Below are 18,801 nucleotides of genomic sequence, written 5' to 3' on the forward strand. Positions count from 1 at the left end.
CAAAGATTTTGATGTGCTGTATATGTACAATGAAAGAGTCACACCAAAAATGGTGACAGAGAAATCTTGAAATTAAAACCATGAACAGAGTTTAAAAAAGGAAAAGATGTAGGTTTGAATATAAAGAACCACTCAATAGAATTCCTTTTCACTAAAAACCAGAAACACATCTGACATTTTATTTGTGATGATTTTATTTACATGATATTCCTGAGAAAGCAAAAAGTTAGGGACAAAAAATAGATCAGCAGTACCCCAAGTGAATTTATTGGGGTAATGAAACTGCTCTATCCATCTTGCTTATGGCTGTTGGTATATGACAATGTGTATGTATCAAAATGTATAGAACTTTAAGAAAGAAAGGTGAATTTTATTGCAGGTAAATTATACGCAGATGATATAATTTTGTTTGCAGAAAATATATAATATTGATTTTATAAAAATTAAAACTTTTGTATTGGAAATGACACCATTCCATAAAGTGAAGAAAATATTTGTAAATCATTTGTCTGATAACGGACTGTATCCTGAAATTATGTAGAGGGTACTTACAACTTAATAATAAGATTAAAAAGCCAAGAAATAGAGAAAGTACATGACCAGACATTTCTCCAAAGATACACAAATGGCTAATAAGCACATAAAAAGATGATTACCATCAAAACCACCATGAGACGGCCCTTCATGCCCACTAGTATGCCTACATTCAAGAAAAGAGAAAATAACATGTTGATGAGGATACAGAGAAATTGTAACCTTCATAGATTGCTGGTAGGAATTAAAATGGTGTAAATGCTACTTTTAAAAAGTTTGGCAGTTCCTCAAAATGTTAAACATGGAGTTTATATACGACTCAGCAATCCCACTCGAGGTTATATACAGAGAAGCAGAAGTACATGTATACACAAAAACTGTACATGAATTTTTCCTAGTTTTTTGTACTGAGGTAAAATACATAGAACATAAAATTTACTATCTTAACCATTTGTAAGTGTACAGTTCAGTAGTATAAAATACATTCATAATGTTGTGTGACCATCACCACCATCCATTTCCAGAACTCTTTGTAACCTTGTACCACTAAATCTCTGTACCTATTAAATACTACTTCCCCATTTCCTCCTCTCCCTAGCCCCTGGCAACCACCATTCTACTTTTTGTCTCTATGGTTTTGACTCTGGCAAGTATCTCATATAAATGGAATCATACGGTATTTGTCTTTTTGTGACTACTTTCACTTAGCATAATGTCCTTAATGTTTATTCATGTTTTAGCATATGTCAGAATTTCCTTCTTTTTCAAGGCCAAATAGTATTCCATTGTGTGTGTATGCCACGTTTTGCTTATCCGTTCATCCCTCAGTGGGCACTTGGGTTGCTGCTTCCACATTTTAGATATTGTGAATAATTTTGCTAAGAACATGGGTGTACAAATATCGCTTCAGAGCCCTGCTGTTAATTCTTTGGGGTATATATTCAGAAGTGGAATTACTGGATCGTGTACATGAGTGTTCACGGCAGTGTTATTCATACTAGCCAAAAGTGGGAGCAATCCAAATGTTCATCAACTGATAAATAAATAAAATATGGCATATCCATGCAATGGAATATTACTCCACACTAAGAATTACTCATACATGCTACTACATGGAGAAACCTTGAAAACATAGGGCCAAGTTAAAGTAGCCAGCCACAAAAGACAACATATTGTATAATTCATTCATATAAAATATTCATAGTTGGCAAACTTACAGAGGCAGAAAGCAGATTAATGCTTGCCAGGGAATGGGGTGGGGGAAAATTAATACGGAGTGATTGCCAGTACAGAGTTCCTTTTTGGAGTCATGAAAATATGCTAAAATTGGATTGTGGTGATGACTGCATGAATCTGTGAATGTACTGATCCTAAAGCCAATTCAGTTGCACACTTTAAATGGTGAGTTGTATGGTATATGATTTATATAATCGATAAAGCTGTTAAAATAATTGTACCTCAACAAACCTGACTCAAAAGAGAAAACATTTTAAACTTCCAAGGTCCAAAGAAAAGAGGGCAAAACACACAAGCAGCAAGTTTCTCTTAGAAAGGAATATAAATAACCAATACCATATAAAATGATGCTCAACTTATCAAGAGTCAAACTAATGCAAATAAAACAAAAATGAGATCTATTTTTCCCAATAAGATTCACAAAAATCAGAGATTGGCAATAACCAGTGTTGGTGAAGTTATAATTAATCTTCCCACCCTCAGGACTCATAAATGCTCAGCTGAAACAAATTTTGTAGAAAGAACTTTTGTAATACATTTCCAAGTGAGTCATGTGCATAACGTTTTTTTTTTTTTTTTTTTTTTTTTTTTTTGCGGTACGCGGGCCTCTCACCGTCGTGGCCTCTCCCGCTGCGGAGCACAGGCTCCGGACGCGCAGGCTCAGCGGCCATGGCTCACGGGCCCAGCCGCTCCGCGGCACGTGGGATCCTCCCGGACCGGGGCACGAACCCGCGTCCCCTGCATCGGCGGGCGGACTCTCAACCGCTGCGCCACCACGGAAGCCCTGTGCCTAACTTTTTATCTAATTTTAAGGCCTTAGTAGCACAGGTTTTATAATCAAACATTCAAAACTGTTCCAGCAGTGCTTGCCATGGAAGTGACCTCCCAACAGCGTCTGTCCAGAAGGGACCCTGCTGAGGCAGGGATTGACCTTTGGTTCCAGGCTGTGAGGAAGGTGTGAAGGGTCCTGAGACAGAGGCTGGGACAGACAAGGGGCCTGAGACTTGAGACACATAGTGGTCCTGGTCAGTTGTATATAATTTGGTACAGATTTTATATATTTCAACAATTACTCCTGTCTTACTGACCAAAAGTCGGCCCTATAAAAATACAAGTGTTGGGCTTCCCTGGTGGCGCAGTGGTTGGGAGTCCGCCTGCCGATGCAGGGGACACGGGTTCGTATCCCGATCCGGGAAGATCCCACATGCCGCGGAGCGGCTGGGCCCGTGAGCCATGGCCGCTGGGCCTGCGCGTCCGGAGCCTGTGCTCCGCAACGGGAGAGGCCACAACAGTGAGAGGCCCATATACCGCAAAAAAAAAAAAAAAAAAAAAAAAAAATACAAGTGTTGAAAATGCATGCAGTGGACATCATCACAGGATGTTTATAATGTCAGAAGAACAGTGCTCATCTTCAGGGGACTGGTTACGAAGATTGTGGTACGTCTAGAAAATACGCTAGCCTGTGGCCGCTACACATGATTTGAAAATATACACTGTTAACATGCAGAAGTCTCTGCAATACTGAATGAAGAAAATTACTTAATATTGATAGTAAAATTATAAAAATGTGAAAGTATCCATTCACATATGCTTGTGTGCACAAGTAAAGAAATATCACCTGGAAGGCACCAGTGACACCTCTTCCATGAAGTATTTGCTAATTAAGTCCAAGTCCTTGCCATCATGTAGCTCGTATCCCAGTGTTGTGGGAAGAGGAGGAGGAAGGGTGAGTTTGGGGAAACGGTAAGCAATACTAAAATATGATAAATTCAGAAAAATGAAAAGTTCGATGAATAAAACTTACCAAAGTGAGATATGAGAGGAAGGGCTTTGGGTGGACTGGGGTGGGGGGTGATAGTTAGCAAGGATGGTCAGAGGTGACATTTAAACTGAGATCACAGTGATGAGAGCGAGCCAGGTATGTAAAAATATGGAGCAAAGAGTTCCTGCAGAATGAACGATACACAAAGATCCAGAGACAGAAGTGTGGTGGTTGTGCTCAAGCCACACAATAAGGCCAGGGGAGTAGCGGGGCAATGAGCCAGGGAGAGCTGGCTGGAAAGGCAGATTGAGACCAGATCACACGGACCCATGTGGGTTTTGTCAGCCACGGCATAGAAACTTGATTATTATTTTAAGTGAGATGGTAATCTATGGCAGAGAAAAAAAATATCACTTACTTCAAAAAAGATTACTAGGCTGCTGGTCAGTGAATTTACTGCAGAGTAGAAGCTAGGAGGACAGCAGGTGTCACTGCAGTGGCACAGGCAAGGGATGCTGATATGCACAGGGATGGCAGCTGTAGATGTTATCAGGTAGTGAGAAGGGGTCAGATTTGGGGGCATTTTAGCAGTAGTGCTCACCAGACAGCTGGTGGATTGGAGGTGGGGATGAAGGAATGAGAAATATCAAGGCTTTCTGCTAGATATTTGACTTGCACAACTGTGAACAACAATGGCACTGACCAGGGGAGGAGCATGTTAGGGTGTTTGGGAGTATCTAAAACTGAGCAGGACCCTGTGGGGCCCTCGCGGGTACAAATCCTTCCCGTGTTCCCCATTTCTTGTTTGTAGGAAATAGGCTTCATTCAGCTTCCTTAACCTTCCCTGAGTTCCAAAGGGCAGACTCAAACAGTTGCTGATCAGGGAAGGGAGGGGACAAAGAAACAAGGGAGAAGCAGTCAAGAAACAATAGTGCAGCCTTGGGGCAGGGTCCTGGTTCCTCAAAGAATAGACAAAACATTATCTTTGAGCTCTTCTACAGAACCGAGGCTGCCACCTCAGCAGAGGACGGCAACTTCAGGCTGAGCGCAAGATTCCTAGAGCACCACCCTTTTACCTCACCACCAACCAATCAGAAGAAAGTCACTCACCCTGCAACCCTCAGCCCAAATTTTGCCTATAGAACTTTCCCCCCAAAACCATTGGGGAGTTAGAGGTTTTTGAGCATGAGCCACCCATTCTCCTTGCCTGGCCCTGCAATAAACCTTTCTCTGCTCCAAACCCTGATGTTTCAGTTTGTTTGGCCTCACTGTGCATCGGGCACATGGACTTGTGTTCAGTAACAATTTCAAGAGTTCTTTTTGGAAACATTAACTTCTGGATACCTATTAATTATCTAAGTGGAGATGCTGAGAAGGCTGATATTTGTATCTGGAACTCAAAGGGGAGGGGTCAGAATTTGTCATACAAATTTGAATGTCATCAGCAGTAAGGTTGTAGTTAAAGACAGGAGACTGACTAAGGTCACTTAAAGAATGTAGGTAGAAAAGGGAAGATGAATAAGATTGAATTCTGAGCCCTGTAAAGCGAGGAGAGAAGAATCCAGCCAAGTAGATCAGGGATTGGGAAACTTTTTTTCATAAAAGGCCAGGCAACAGATACTTTCACCTCTGAAGGCCACACTGTCTTGCCTGTGCCTCCTCAACTCTGCTATTATATCACTGAAGCAGCCACAGACAAAAACAAACAGGCATGGCTGTGTTCCAAGAAAACTTTATTTACAAAAGGAGGCAACAAGCAGAATTTGGCCAGCAGCTGTGATCTGTCACTTCTGGAGTTGATGAGAAGGAATAGAAACAGTGGTTAAAGGAAAACAAGCCAACTGTGGTGTCATAGAAACGTGGAGAAGATGCTTTAAGATGGAAACAATAGTCTATTAAGTGAAATTGAGAAAAATGAAGCCTGAGTACAAAAGCTTTCAGCTGCATGGGTCTATGTGGTTTGCTGAATGCACTACTGTTTCCCACAATATCCTGGAGATGCAGCTCCTTCTGCCTGCAGTGTCCTCCACCCCAAATCTCCATTTGATGAATTCCCCTTCATTCTTTTTTAACTTTTTTTTAATTGAATGATTCTTTAAATTCTACAGTGCTTTACAATTTTCAGAAGTTTCACACACATGATTTCATATAATAACCCATTTCTTTCATCTTTAAGTCTTCAATAATACCTGACCCCAGAAGCTTCTGTAGTAGACAGAATAACAGCCCCCCCCAAAGAGTTCCACATCCTAATCCATGGAACCTGTAAATATCTTACCTGAATTAAGGATCTTGTGATAGGGAGATTATTCTGGACTACCTGGATGGGCCCTGTGTAATCACAGGGGTCCTGGAAGAGGTTGAATTGTGTCCCTCAGAATTCACATGTTGAAATCCTAATCCCAAGGACCTCAGCATATGATCTTATTTGGAAATAGGGTGATTGCAGCTCTAATTGATGAGGTCATACTTGAGTATGATGGCCCCCTAACCCAGTATGACTGGTACCCTTATAAAAGGGGGAAATCTGGACACAAACAAACATATATAGAGAGAAGGCCATGAGAAATTGAAGGCAGAGGTCGGAGTCATGATTCTACAAGGCAAGGAATGCCAAATATTGCTGACAAATCACCTGAAGCCAGGTGAGACACCTAGAACAGATTCTCCCTCATAGCCCTTAGGAGAAACCAACACTGCCAACACCTTGACCTTGGACTTCTAGCCTCCAGAATTGGAAGACAATAAATTTCTGTTGCTTGTAGCTTTGTACTTTCTTTCTGCAGCCCTAGCAAATGAATACAGGTTCTTAAGAGAGAGAGAGGCAGGGGAGGAGGTAAGAGTGATACAGAGGGAGAAAGACAAGCTGAACTTTGAAGATGGAGGAAAGGGGCCATGACTCAAGGAAGGAGGACCACCTCTAGACAGTGGATTCTCCCCTGGAGCCTCCAGAAAGCAATGTAGCCCTCCCTGCACCTTAATTTTAGCCCAGTGAGACCTGTGTTGGACTTCTGACTTACAGACCTTCATGATAGTAAATCTGTATGGTTTTAAGTCACTAAGATAGTGGTAATTTGTTACAGCAGCTAATATACTTTCCAAGTTTCAAAGTCTTCATATACATTCCCTGCACAAACCTAACTTCTGTCACTCTGGCTGGACCAGGAATATCTTAAAGGCAAGTGCCAGATTTTACTCGTATTCTGATCCCTAAAACACAATAAATACTCAGTAAATAAATGTAGGTAAATGTATGTTGAATGCATATGTCTTTCACCACGTTCTTCACTGCTTTTTTCTGCCTGGCTATAAGCTACTCAAGTTTTAATTTTCTGGCCTTGAAACTCATTTTAGTTACATGCCTTAATCAGCTGTATTACCTTTTATTGGACTACTTTAAACTGTCCTAAGTGCTTTTGAAATTCGGAAAAAAAAAAAAAAAAAGACGACTTTGAAAACCCAGGAAGAAACAGGATCCATTAGGAAAGTGTCTTTAGCAGAAGATTGTAATTTGAAGTCACTTGACCTAATTTGCTGCAAATCACTCCTGAATATATTGCAGTAGGCAGATCTGAATGGGCAATTTCACAGGAGGAGCTGAGCTGAGCTGATCCTTATCCCTCTGCAAATCTATTTAGTTTTATAGGTGAAATAATAATAAATTTCATTAAGGTTTATTGAAAACATCTTCTAACGATTATAGATAAGTTTATGAAGTCATTGATTTTTTTTAAATGTTGCAACTGCAAGTCTAGCTATTCATGTACTTGTGCTAAATGTTCCTAAGTATGAATGATATCCTACTAAACACTGAGTTAACTATGGATTCTCCAGGATGTCCTTAAGCTTGCAAGCTCAGCAGCAGCCTTGCCACTGAGTTAAAATGTGTTATAACTTATCTCTGCAACAGAAAACTCCCTCATTTCAGAAAATGGAGAGTCAGCTGATAGTTACAATTATGTCCAGTCCAACCAGGTAAAAGCTCAATTGTAACAACAAGTGCTGAACATCTCCTTTGTGTGGTTGTAACTCAAACATTTTTCAAAGTTATCACATGTGTTGCATCTTTACACTTTATCTCATTTAATCCTCCCCACTGTATATGACATGGCTATTCTTATCACTAATTTGTAGGTGAGGAAACGAAAGCTAAGCATGTGGAAAAGACTTAACCAAGGTCATGTAGGAAGTTAACAGTAGATCCAAAACCTGTACAGGAACCCCTGACAAGAGTGCCATTTGCCTCTAATTCAGTGGAAGGGCACAGATTCTAAGAGAAAGAGTGAACTCATTCTCCTACTTCAAGGTGATTGCAATCTCTCAAAACCATAGGCTCTTGCTTTTCAGATTTGGAAGGGACATTTGATCCAATATCCCATATCTTGGCAGTTGAGCAGCCTTACCAAAGAGGAGGCTGGCACTTGTCATAGGTCAGTGAATGGTGAACTAGAACCAGAATCCAGGTTTCTGTGACCTCCCTTTGCTTTCCTTAGCAGCATACACAGATGGAAAGGTCTGCAGAGAGTTACAGCAACTATATCACCCAGGGCCAAACTGTGAAGAAATCACAGTATAAAGGTGTGGTTAGGGCAGGCTGGGGTAGGTTCAGGAAGGATTCTTGAAAATACCAGTCTCAGAAGCAAGTGAGCAATCAACGAACCAACCAACCAAATGGAAGTACACCCACAGAAGTAGAAGATGGCATGTGTTTAAGTTATCATATAAAGCCATCAATAAATATCATGCAGGGCTAGACATGTAGGTAAACTGGGCCATAGCACAGTGTCATAAGAGGGGAATGGCAGGAATGGGAATACATAAGAATATACTTGTACAAGTGACTCCTTCTGCATGGAATGTATTTTCCCAACCTCACCCCTTCTGCCTACTACAATATCACTTATCCTTCAAGGCCCAAACCATAGGTCACTTTTTTCATGAGCATCTATTACCTTCCTTTGGCAGAAGGAAGTTCTTCTCCAAACTCACTTTATTTGCTCCAACAAAAGAGCTTGCATCTTGTTTTCACTCAACTTTTATCAATGAGTTGGGCAGGTGTTCTCTTTCTGAAAAATTCTTAAGGGCAAAGATTCTGTGTTACTCACATCCTGTGATAGAATGCAAGGTCAGGAGGAGACAGAATAAGAGATGAGCCTGGAGGTGGTGGAAGGAGAAGTCTCTGAAGATGTGGTGGAGCAGAAGGGGTATTAAAAAGAAAGTCTTTGATCAACTGACCAAGCTGAAGAAAGAGGAGAGAACTGAAACTGTAAATAAAAATCTTCCAACCAAAGCCCAAGACCAGATGGCTTCACAGGTGATTTCTATCAAATATTTAGAGTAGAGCTAATACCTATCCTTCTCAAACTCTTCCAAAAAATTGCATAGGGAGGAACACTCCCAAACTCATTCTATGAGGCCATCATTACGCTGATGCCAAAGCCACACAAAGATATCACAAGAAAAGAAAATTACAGACCAATATCACTCATGAATATAGACACAAAAATCCTCAACAAAATACTAGCAAACAGAATCCAACACCACATTAAAAAGATCATACACCATGATCAAGTGGAATTTATCCCAGGGATGCAAGGATTCTTCAATATACGCAAAACAATCAATGTGATACACCATATTAACAAATTAAAGAATAGAAACGATATGATCATCTCAATAAGGCGGAAAAAGCTTTTGACAAAATTCAACACCCACTTATGATAAAAACTCTCCAGAGGAGCTTTTCTGGTGGCGCAGTGGTTGACAGTCCACCTGCCGATGCAGGGGACACGGGTTCGTGCCCCGGTCCAGGAAGATCCCACATGCCGCGGAGTGGCTAGGCCCGTGAGCCATGGCCACTGGGCCTGCGCGTCCAGAGCCTGTGCTCTGCTCCTGTGGCGAGGCCACAATGGTGAGAGGCCCACGTACCACAAAAAGAAAAAAAAAAACCTCTCCAGAAAGTGGGCATAGAGGGAACCTACCTCAATGTAATAAAGGTCATATATGACAAACCCACAGCAAACATCATTCTCAATGGAGAAAAACTGAAAGCATTTTCTCTAAGATCAGGAACAAGACAAGGATGTCCACTCTCACCACTCTTGAAAATTCAACATAGTTTTGGAAGTCCTAGCCACGGCAATCAGAGAATAAAAAGAAATAAAAGGAATACAAATTGGAAAAGAAGAAGTAAAACTGTCACTGTTTTCAGATGACATGATACTATACATAGATGATCCTAAAGATGCCACCAGAAAACTACTAGAACTAATCATTGAATTTGGTAAAGTTGCAGAATACAAAATTAATGCACAGAAATCTCTTGCATTCCTACACACTAACACAAAAGATCAGAAAGAGAAATTAAGGAATCAACCCCATTTACCATCACAACAAAGAGAATAAAATAACTAGGAATAAACCTACCTAAGGAGGCAAAAGACCTGTACTCAGAAAACTATAAAACACTGATGAAAGGAATCAAAGATGACACAAACAGATGGAGAGATATACCATGTTCCTGAACTGGAAGAATCAATATTGTGAAAATGATCATACTACCCAACACAATCTACAGGTTCAATGGAATCTCTGTCAAATTACCAATGGCACTGTTTTACAGAATTAGAACAAAAAATTATGCAATTTTTATGCAAACACAAAAGACCCCAAATAGCCAAAGCAATCTTGAGAAAGAAAAATGGAGCTGGAGGAATCAGGCTCCCCGACGTCAGACTATATTGTAAAGCTACAGTAATCAAGACAATAGGGTACTGGCACGAAAACAGAAATACAGATCAATGGAACAGGATAGAAAGCCCAGAGATAAACCCACGCACCTATGGTCACCTAATCTATGACAAAGGAAGCAAGAATATATAATGGAGACAAGACAGCCTCTTCAATCAATGGTGCTGGGAAAACTGGACAACTACATGTAAAAGAATGAAATTAGAACACTCTCTAACACCATACACAAAAGTAAACTCAAAATGGATTAAAGACCTAAATGTAAGACTGGACACTATAAAATTCTTAGAGGAAAACACAGGAAAAACACGCAGACATAAATCACAGCAAGACCTTTTATAGCCCACCTCCTAGAGTAATGAAAATAAAAACAAAAATAAGCGAATGGGACCTAATTAAACTTAAAAGCTTTTGCACAGCAAAGGAAACCATAAACAAGACGAAAAGAAAAACCACAGAATGGGAGAAAATATTTGCAAATGAAGCAACGGACAAAGGATTAATCTCCAAAATATAAAAACAGCTCATGCAGCTCAATATCAAAAAAACAAACAACCCAATCAAAAAATGGATGGAAGACCTAAATAGTCATTTCAGCAAAGAAGTCATAGAGATGGCCAAGAGGCACATGAAAAGATGCTCTAAAGCACTAATTATTGGAGAAATGCAGATCAAAACTACAATGAGGTATCACCTCACATTGGTCAGAATGGCCATCATCAAAAAATCTCCAAACAATAAATGCTGGAGAGGGTGCAGAGAAAAGAGAACCCTCTTGCACTGTTGGTGGGAATGTAAATTGATACAGCCAATGTAGAGAACAATATGGAGGTTCCTTACAAAACTAAAAATAGAACTACCATATGACCCACAATCCCACTAGTGGGCATATATCCTGAGAAAACCATAATTCAAAAAGACACATGTCCCCCAATGTTCATTGCAGCACTATTTACAATAGCCGGGACATGCAAACAACCTAAATGTCCATCGACAGATGAATGGATAAAGAAGATGTGGTACATATATATATATATAATGGAATATTATTCAGCCATAAAAAGAGATGTAATTGGGTCATATGTAGAGATGTGGATGGACCTAGAGTCTGTCATACAGAGTGAAATCAGTCAGAAAGAGAAAAACAATTATTGTATATTAACGCATATATGTGGAATCTAGAAAAATGGCACAGATGAACCTATCTGCAGGGCAGGAATAGAAAGGCAGCTGCAGAGAATGGGCGTGTGGATACAGTGGGGGGAAGGGGAGGGTGGGATGAACTGGGAGATTAGGTTTGACATAAATACACGACCATGTGTAAAACAGATAGCTAGTGGGAACCTGCTGTACAGCACAGGGAGCTCAGCTCAGTCCTCTGTGATGACCTAGATGGGTGGGATGAGGGTGGAGAGGGAGGTCCAAGAGGGAGGGGATATATGTATACATAAAGCTGATTCAGTTCACTGTACAGCAAAACTAACACAACATTGTAAAGCAATTATACTCCAATAAAATTTTTTAAAAATTCTCTCCTATCCAGAGCAAAAAAAAAAAGTTGGAACCAAGTGAGAATCTGAAAAAGAGCAGATCTTGCTTGTTTCAGTTGCAGGAAGGCTCAAAGGTTTAACCATCACTTTTTGAGCAGAAGGACAGTCCTAGGAACCTAGAAAGACTGACCTGGAGTGAGCTGTGTGGTTGGTAAGGCCAGATGGCCCAGGATCTGAATATAAAAAATGGACATTTCAGGCTTCCCTGGTGGCGCGGTGGTTGGGAGTCTGCCTGCCGTTTCAGGGGACACAGGTTCGTGCCCCGGTCCGGGAAGATCCCACATGCCACAGAGCGGCTAGGCCCATGAGCCATGGCCACCGGGCCTGTGCGTCCCGAGCCTGTGCTCCGCAACAGGAGAGGCCACAACAGTGAGAGGCCCACGTACCGCAAAAAAAAAAAAAAAAAAAAAAAAGATATTTCGTGGTATTTCTTTGATGTTTCTGAGATACTTAGGTCAGATAGAGTAGAAGCAAGACAGATATTTAAGAGATACATAAGGATCTGTTTGCTCTGAATCCCCAGAGTCCAGCATGTAGAAGGTCTTCAACATGTGCTCTGGTACGTTCAGTACATGGATATCCTCAGTTCCTTCCTACTCTCTGTGCTTCCTTCCATACTCCACCCGTGCTCCCCACAGATGCAGGCACTGCCGTGCATCTTTGCATCCCTTACTGATGCTGCTTCCATTCCAATCATCTAAACACATGCTGAGCTTACTTTTATCCCAACGCCTTTGTGGTTCTTGCTCCGTTACCTGCAATGCTCCTAGCAGGTATCCACATGGCTTGCTCCTTCACTTCCTTCATGTTTTTCCTCAAATATCCCTTTATCAGCAAGGTCTTCCCAAATATTAAAATGAAAAAAGCAAATCATCCCTCTAGCCACCCTCACCCCCTCCATTCCTCTTACCCTGCTTTACTTTTCAGCATTGTTATTTTCATTATCTGACTTCCTATTTACTTTTAATTTATTTCTGTCTCCCAGTAGCAAGTAGGTTTCCTGAGGGCAAAGACTTATTCATTTTGTTCTCTGATGTATCCAAATGCGTGTGGCAATGCTTGGGTTGCAGTAGGCACTAAAGGAACATAAGTTGATTGAAGAAACCAGCATGCTATATACTACTTCTAGCTAGAAAAAGTCATTGTATAGAAACCTGATGCTGCCTGGCTCCACCTACATCCATTTCCTTAACACCAGCTCCAATCTAGATGAAATTCACTGCCTATTTGAATACAATGCACGTTCAACTGCTGACATTACAACCTTTCAGTCACTCCAAAAGCCCCAATTCTAACTGAATTGTAGATTTTGCCTCTCCTTCTGTATTAAGTCCCCGCATCCACTGCTGCTGAGCCCACCCAACTTATCACAAAATGTGGGTCTGATGCTCAATATCTCTTTTCCAAAAGAATTGAAAGAATACAGCAGAAAGCACCAGTTGGAAAGCTCTCGCAGCATTCCTGCAACAATTCCAGCTCATTTTGAATGGAAGCTGATAAAGATTGACTACCTTTATGTGGTAGCAATTCATCATGCTTAGAGTCTCTTTGTTGAACATCAATCTTACAATTTTACCGGGAGACATAATAGTGTAAATATATTATTCATAAACTAGAGTGAATCCCCCACTCACCACCATAACCATTTTGACGATAAATCATAACATGTAAATGGTTTTTTCTTCTTTGTATTTTTTTTTCTCATTTGGAGACTCAACAAAATACATCTATAAACAGAACAAAGAGCAGCAGAAAGAATTCTCTGAGCAAGAAGAGAAACTCATAAAAAGGAACCTGGATTAAATGTACAAACACAAGGGAACACTGTTGAACTGAGATGATTTTTCTTTTCAGAGCTGCTAAACCATTTAAAAACCTTTCTTATTGTATCTTTTAGTTATACCAAAAGCTACAGTTATTCTATGCCACTGAGCATTCTGGGTGAATGCTACATACCTCATAACTCTCAAATGGTTAGAAGATATGTCCACTGATTATAAAAAGCAGTCCCAAAAGTGGTATCTTAAAGTAGTTATCATACAGTAGAGAAAAAAAAGATAAACGCTGTAGTTAGCAGAACTGAATTCACAATTTCTCAAATTACTATTAGCGACAATCTTAAATTTACTTTTTCTCATGTGTAACAGGAAAATCATACTTTATTTTATTCCTATATCATAAGATGTATAGGAGTTAAATAAAGTGATGCACATGGATATTTTTATGACAAGGTATAGTACAAATACGGTCAATCATTAACCCATTTTGGTGCTACCTACCAAATTAGTAGAGAAACTCAAATTTCATAACATATTTTGGGAAAGGTTGGAAGGAAATACAACAAAACAAGAACTGAAAATGTTAAGATGAACCAGCTTACCTCCATTAGAGATAAGGGGAATATGTGGTTGAATCTGGGATGGAGATTTCTAATTAGCCTGTTTGGTTTATTTTTGTAACTCTCATTGGAATTTAGCAGCCATCACATAATTCAGATCAATAACGTTCTCAATGCATAGCATTCATGTACAAGTCAAAATATCAGATTGAAGTAACTTGACACTCCATGTGGGGCTATACTGGTATGCAGCTCAGAAATGACCTGTATGTAAAGACTTCAGTGAATGACATCTGGCTTCGGGAACCATCCTCTGTCATTGAATGACGTTGATTTTAAGTACCTTTGGGGTTGATGAGATGATCTTTCCCTTGGTATGTCTTGATAATTCCAAGAGGAATGAAATAAGTACAAACAGGATGACCCCTCTGCTTTGTTTTCTAATTTCGATCAATTCTATGAAATAATTATCTCAGAAAAGATGATGAATCAATGGAAATACAGAAGTAATTAAAGAAACTATTCATACAGTTTCCAAAGTGCTGAAAGAGAGACTTCAGAGAATTAAATTCTTGAATCTGCTACTTACTATTTTTAGGAACTTGGACAAACAATTTAATCTCCCAGAGATGAGGGCTCTTCAGCTGTAAAATGGGCTGGCAAAGTTGAATTTTACTTCACTGCGCTACTTATAGATGCTATAACATTATATGGAGAGTGTTTTGAACATTGAAGAGGACCATATACTTTGTACTACTAATAACGATCAGTGCTGTTACGAATAAGAAGGTAGACTTAAGTCATTTAAAATCTCTGAGCCTGAGATACACCCTCAGCAAAAGTGAAAAACAATCCGCGCCTGCGTGTTTCTCAGGATGGCTGGAAAGCTCAAATGATACCATGATTTGCAAAGTACTTTGCCAACTATAATGAGTTTGACAGAGTGGTTAATGTGCCAATATCTCCTCAGAGGCACTGTCTTAAGAAGTTGAATTTTTCAGACCTTTTAGAGCCAGAAGTGTCTGATCACAGCTTAGGCTCTCTCCCCTTTCATTACATATTTACTCATCATCGCTCTGTATAATTAACTGAAAGCAAAACAAGCAGGAGGTAGACCAGAAGTAAATGTTCCTGTTAGATGCACTGAACATTACAATTTGGAGGAGAGGAGAAGGAAATTAACAGACTAGGTACCAGTTAATTTGCACGAGACCAAAAATAAATATTGGGGCCAGAATTCAAGCCCAAATCTGCCTCCCAAGAATAAGTACTTTGGAAAACATTAAGGGTCACTGTATCATATCACCTTATTTTGCAGGTCAAGAAAGCAAAGATTAGAGAGAGAAACTGACTTGCCCAAGGTCACACAGCTATGAAGGTCAGAGACTAAAACCCTAATATCCCAACCCCACCTCCAACCTCCAGTCAGTGCACTGTGCTCAGGGGCTAACTGTGGCTAACGCACTGTTTCAGGCTGAAGGGCACACACTAGAAACAAAGCAACCCCACTTCCTGCCTTCCAGAGACTCACAATTCAGCAGCCTCCATTTGAAAATATGCTTCATGTGAAACCCAGGATGGTCTCCTCCAACTCTACTTCTTTTTCATATTACTTTTATCCATTTTCTGTGTGTCGGGGTGTGGGGGGTGGTAGTGAAGGTGAGGGAGAGATAACTTAATAAGTCTGAGCTAGAGCCTGGTTATTTGTGATTTTTAAAATTCACAACAGGCGATTCTGACACACACCGCCAGGGATAATCACCACATGTGATTCTTTTTTACATTTATTCATACTATTCTTTACTTATTTTTTATGAGTTAGTCTTATATCCTTAGAAGACTCTGGACTAGGACTAGACATTATTGTTTTTCAGTAGATCAGAAAAAGTTACACAGTGTTTTTAAGCCATTTGCCAAGAATCACACTGTGAGTTTGTGTCAGAACAGGAGCTAGGGCACCTCCTGAGTCCTGACCAGACCTCATTTCACTCCTTTCCACAGCGCCCTCCATATTTCTTGCCACTCTTTCCTACTCAAGCTCAAGTCTGCCATTGCTCAGAGAAGAATAGACAAGGGGTTAAAACGTATATATTTGGTCTTGTATACCCATAATATGCATTGATTTCACCAGTCCAGGGTCAGCCCCTGATTTTTTTTTTTTTTAACCCAGGATGCAAAGAAAGTCAGTCTATCAAGGTGGAACCCACACCATGTCATTTAATTAATTTACAATGAAAACTACAATCGGCAGGGAGAGCAGCTGTTCTGTGTCTTTTGACAAATACTTTTTATCCCTGTAGAAGAATTACACGGTAAATCAAATTTTAGCCAGGTATTTATTTCTCGTGAAGAGTCAGAGAGAGAGGAGGTAAGTGTCAAAGCTAAGCATCAAATAGCATTAAACTGTGACCGCCTGGTACATCTTAGGCTACATTAGAGACATGCCAGACATCAACCCTTGACCTGTGTCCTGGGAAGTGCTGGGAGAGGCACAGCCAGTGGACAAACTTGCTTGAGGGGAAGAATATTTTCACATTGTATCTCCAGTCTGCTACACAGTAATACTCAGTAAGGGCTGGTTGATTGTTGGAATGAAAACCTATGTCTTAGGCATTGGCCGTCCATGCTTTGAATCCATCTGTACCACTTAATCTACACCATCTTAATCATACACACTGCTCCCCAAAATGCTTCTTCTGCTTTATCTCAGTCAGTCCAGGCTGCTGTGACAAAACACCATGGACTGACTGACTTATACAGAAACTTCTCACAGTTCTGCAGGCTGGAAGTCTGAGATCAGGGTGCTAGCATGGCCAGTCTGGTGAGAGCTCCCTTCTGGGTTTGCAGACAGCCACCTTCTTGCTCTGTCTCCACATGGCAGGGAGTGCAGGGTGGGCAGAGTAAGCTTTCTAATTTCTCTTCTTTATAAGGGCACTAATGTCTACATGAGGGCTCCACCTTCATGACCTAATTACCCTCATGGGGCGGGGGTCGGGGGGAAAGGTTAGGGTTTCAACACAGGAATGTGGAAGAGACACAAACAGGAAACATGCCTTTCATACCCGCCACCCCCTTGTCCCTTTCTCATCCTCCACTTGACTTCACAATACCAATCAGGAGCTTTGCTGCCTCCTTAGGCCAACAACTACTTTTGGATTTAATATCTGCATATTGACTATGACATTCCCTCTACAGCATACCGACAATATTCAGTCTCTGGCTTTGCCTGAGGAGACTGTTTTGCAAAAGGCTGAATGGGAACAAGAAGGCAAACTTGAGGAATCAGGCAGTCTCGCCTTGCAGTAGTTATTTCATAAATGTTATACGAAAGAATGCCAGAGTGAGTTAATTGTGTTTCGCTTTGGATGAGAAAAGCTGAAATCCTTAAATAAATCTGGAATTATTTTGTTAGTAAATAACAGACCACCCTTTATTTCCAGAGATCTGTCTAAATAATGGAAACATGACATGACTATATAATTCACAAGATAAGAGATTAGATATAGACACATATACATATATATATTACATTCAAATAAAATAGTTTTGCAAGCTTCTTAGATATATGAGCATATAAATTAATTACTCAAACATGTCTCATCAAAGCATCTGAAGGATTTATAGTTTCTAAAATACAAAACATCTCAGAAGCACTACTATTGAATTAATGTATTCCTTAAGTGATTATTTTCTAGTACAGTACGAGAGATTCGTTAGTATTTTAACATGAAATATAATTTCCAATTAACCTGCATCTCATAGCAGAGGACCTTGATGGGAGTCAATAGGTTGAATAAATGAATGAATAAGTGTATGAGGAATATGTTCTTTTTGGCCTTTTAGGCAGGCTGTGAAACCATTTAAGTGGAAATAGTCCCTTTTGGGGACTGGGAAGGGGCAGATTCCTCTGCACAGGAAGGAAAAGCACCCTGATGTGGCAGACATTGGTCCACATGCAGAAAGTCTGGAAAGAAACACTACTATGAATTTTGCATTTACTGTGTGACAAGTGCATCACACAGCAATGCAACGAGTAGGCAATATGGTCTCCCTTTTATAGAGAGGGAAATGGACTTAGAATCATGAAATAAACTACCACTTACATTACAGCAGTGGAATGGATAATCTTGGACTTGAATCAACCCATCTGTCTCATTCCAAGGCTTATGCTTTTCAACACTGGTGACTTCTGTTGTCTGTTCTCTGCCTGCCCGCCGAGGGATTAGGTAGGACAGCAGAGCTTCCTAGACCAGAATGACTGATTTTGCAGGAAGCGTCCCAAAAGCAGAAAGTCAGAGCTCTTTCTCACACTTACCTGGTTAATCCAAGAATGGAGAGACTGAAGTGGTGGATAAGGCTATTGGTTTATACTCACCCCCTGCTAGGCAGTAAGCTGTCAGCATGTATACTGTGATTAGCTGGAGATTATAACTGTATTTAAAAACCTGGGTGTGACCTAGTCAGCCCAGATCAAAGGCAACCTTTGGGATCTAATGCTGTTCCAAAAAAGTTAAGGGAGTAGCCTCTAATTAAGGAGTGAAACTCTAAGCACCCAAGAAAGAACTAACGAACAATAATAATGAGACCTTTGAAGTTTACACAGCACGTTTCATGCCTGATCTCATTTGTCA

Source organism: Phocoena sinus, chromosome 13, assembly GCF_008692025.1.
Source record: "Phocoena sinus isolate mPhoSin1 chromosome 13, mPhoSin1.pri, whole genome shotgun sequence".
Classification (NCBI taxonomy): Eukaryota; Metazoa; Chordata; class Mammalia; order Artiodactyla; family Phocoenidae; genus Phocoena; species Phocoena sinus.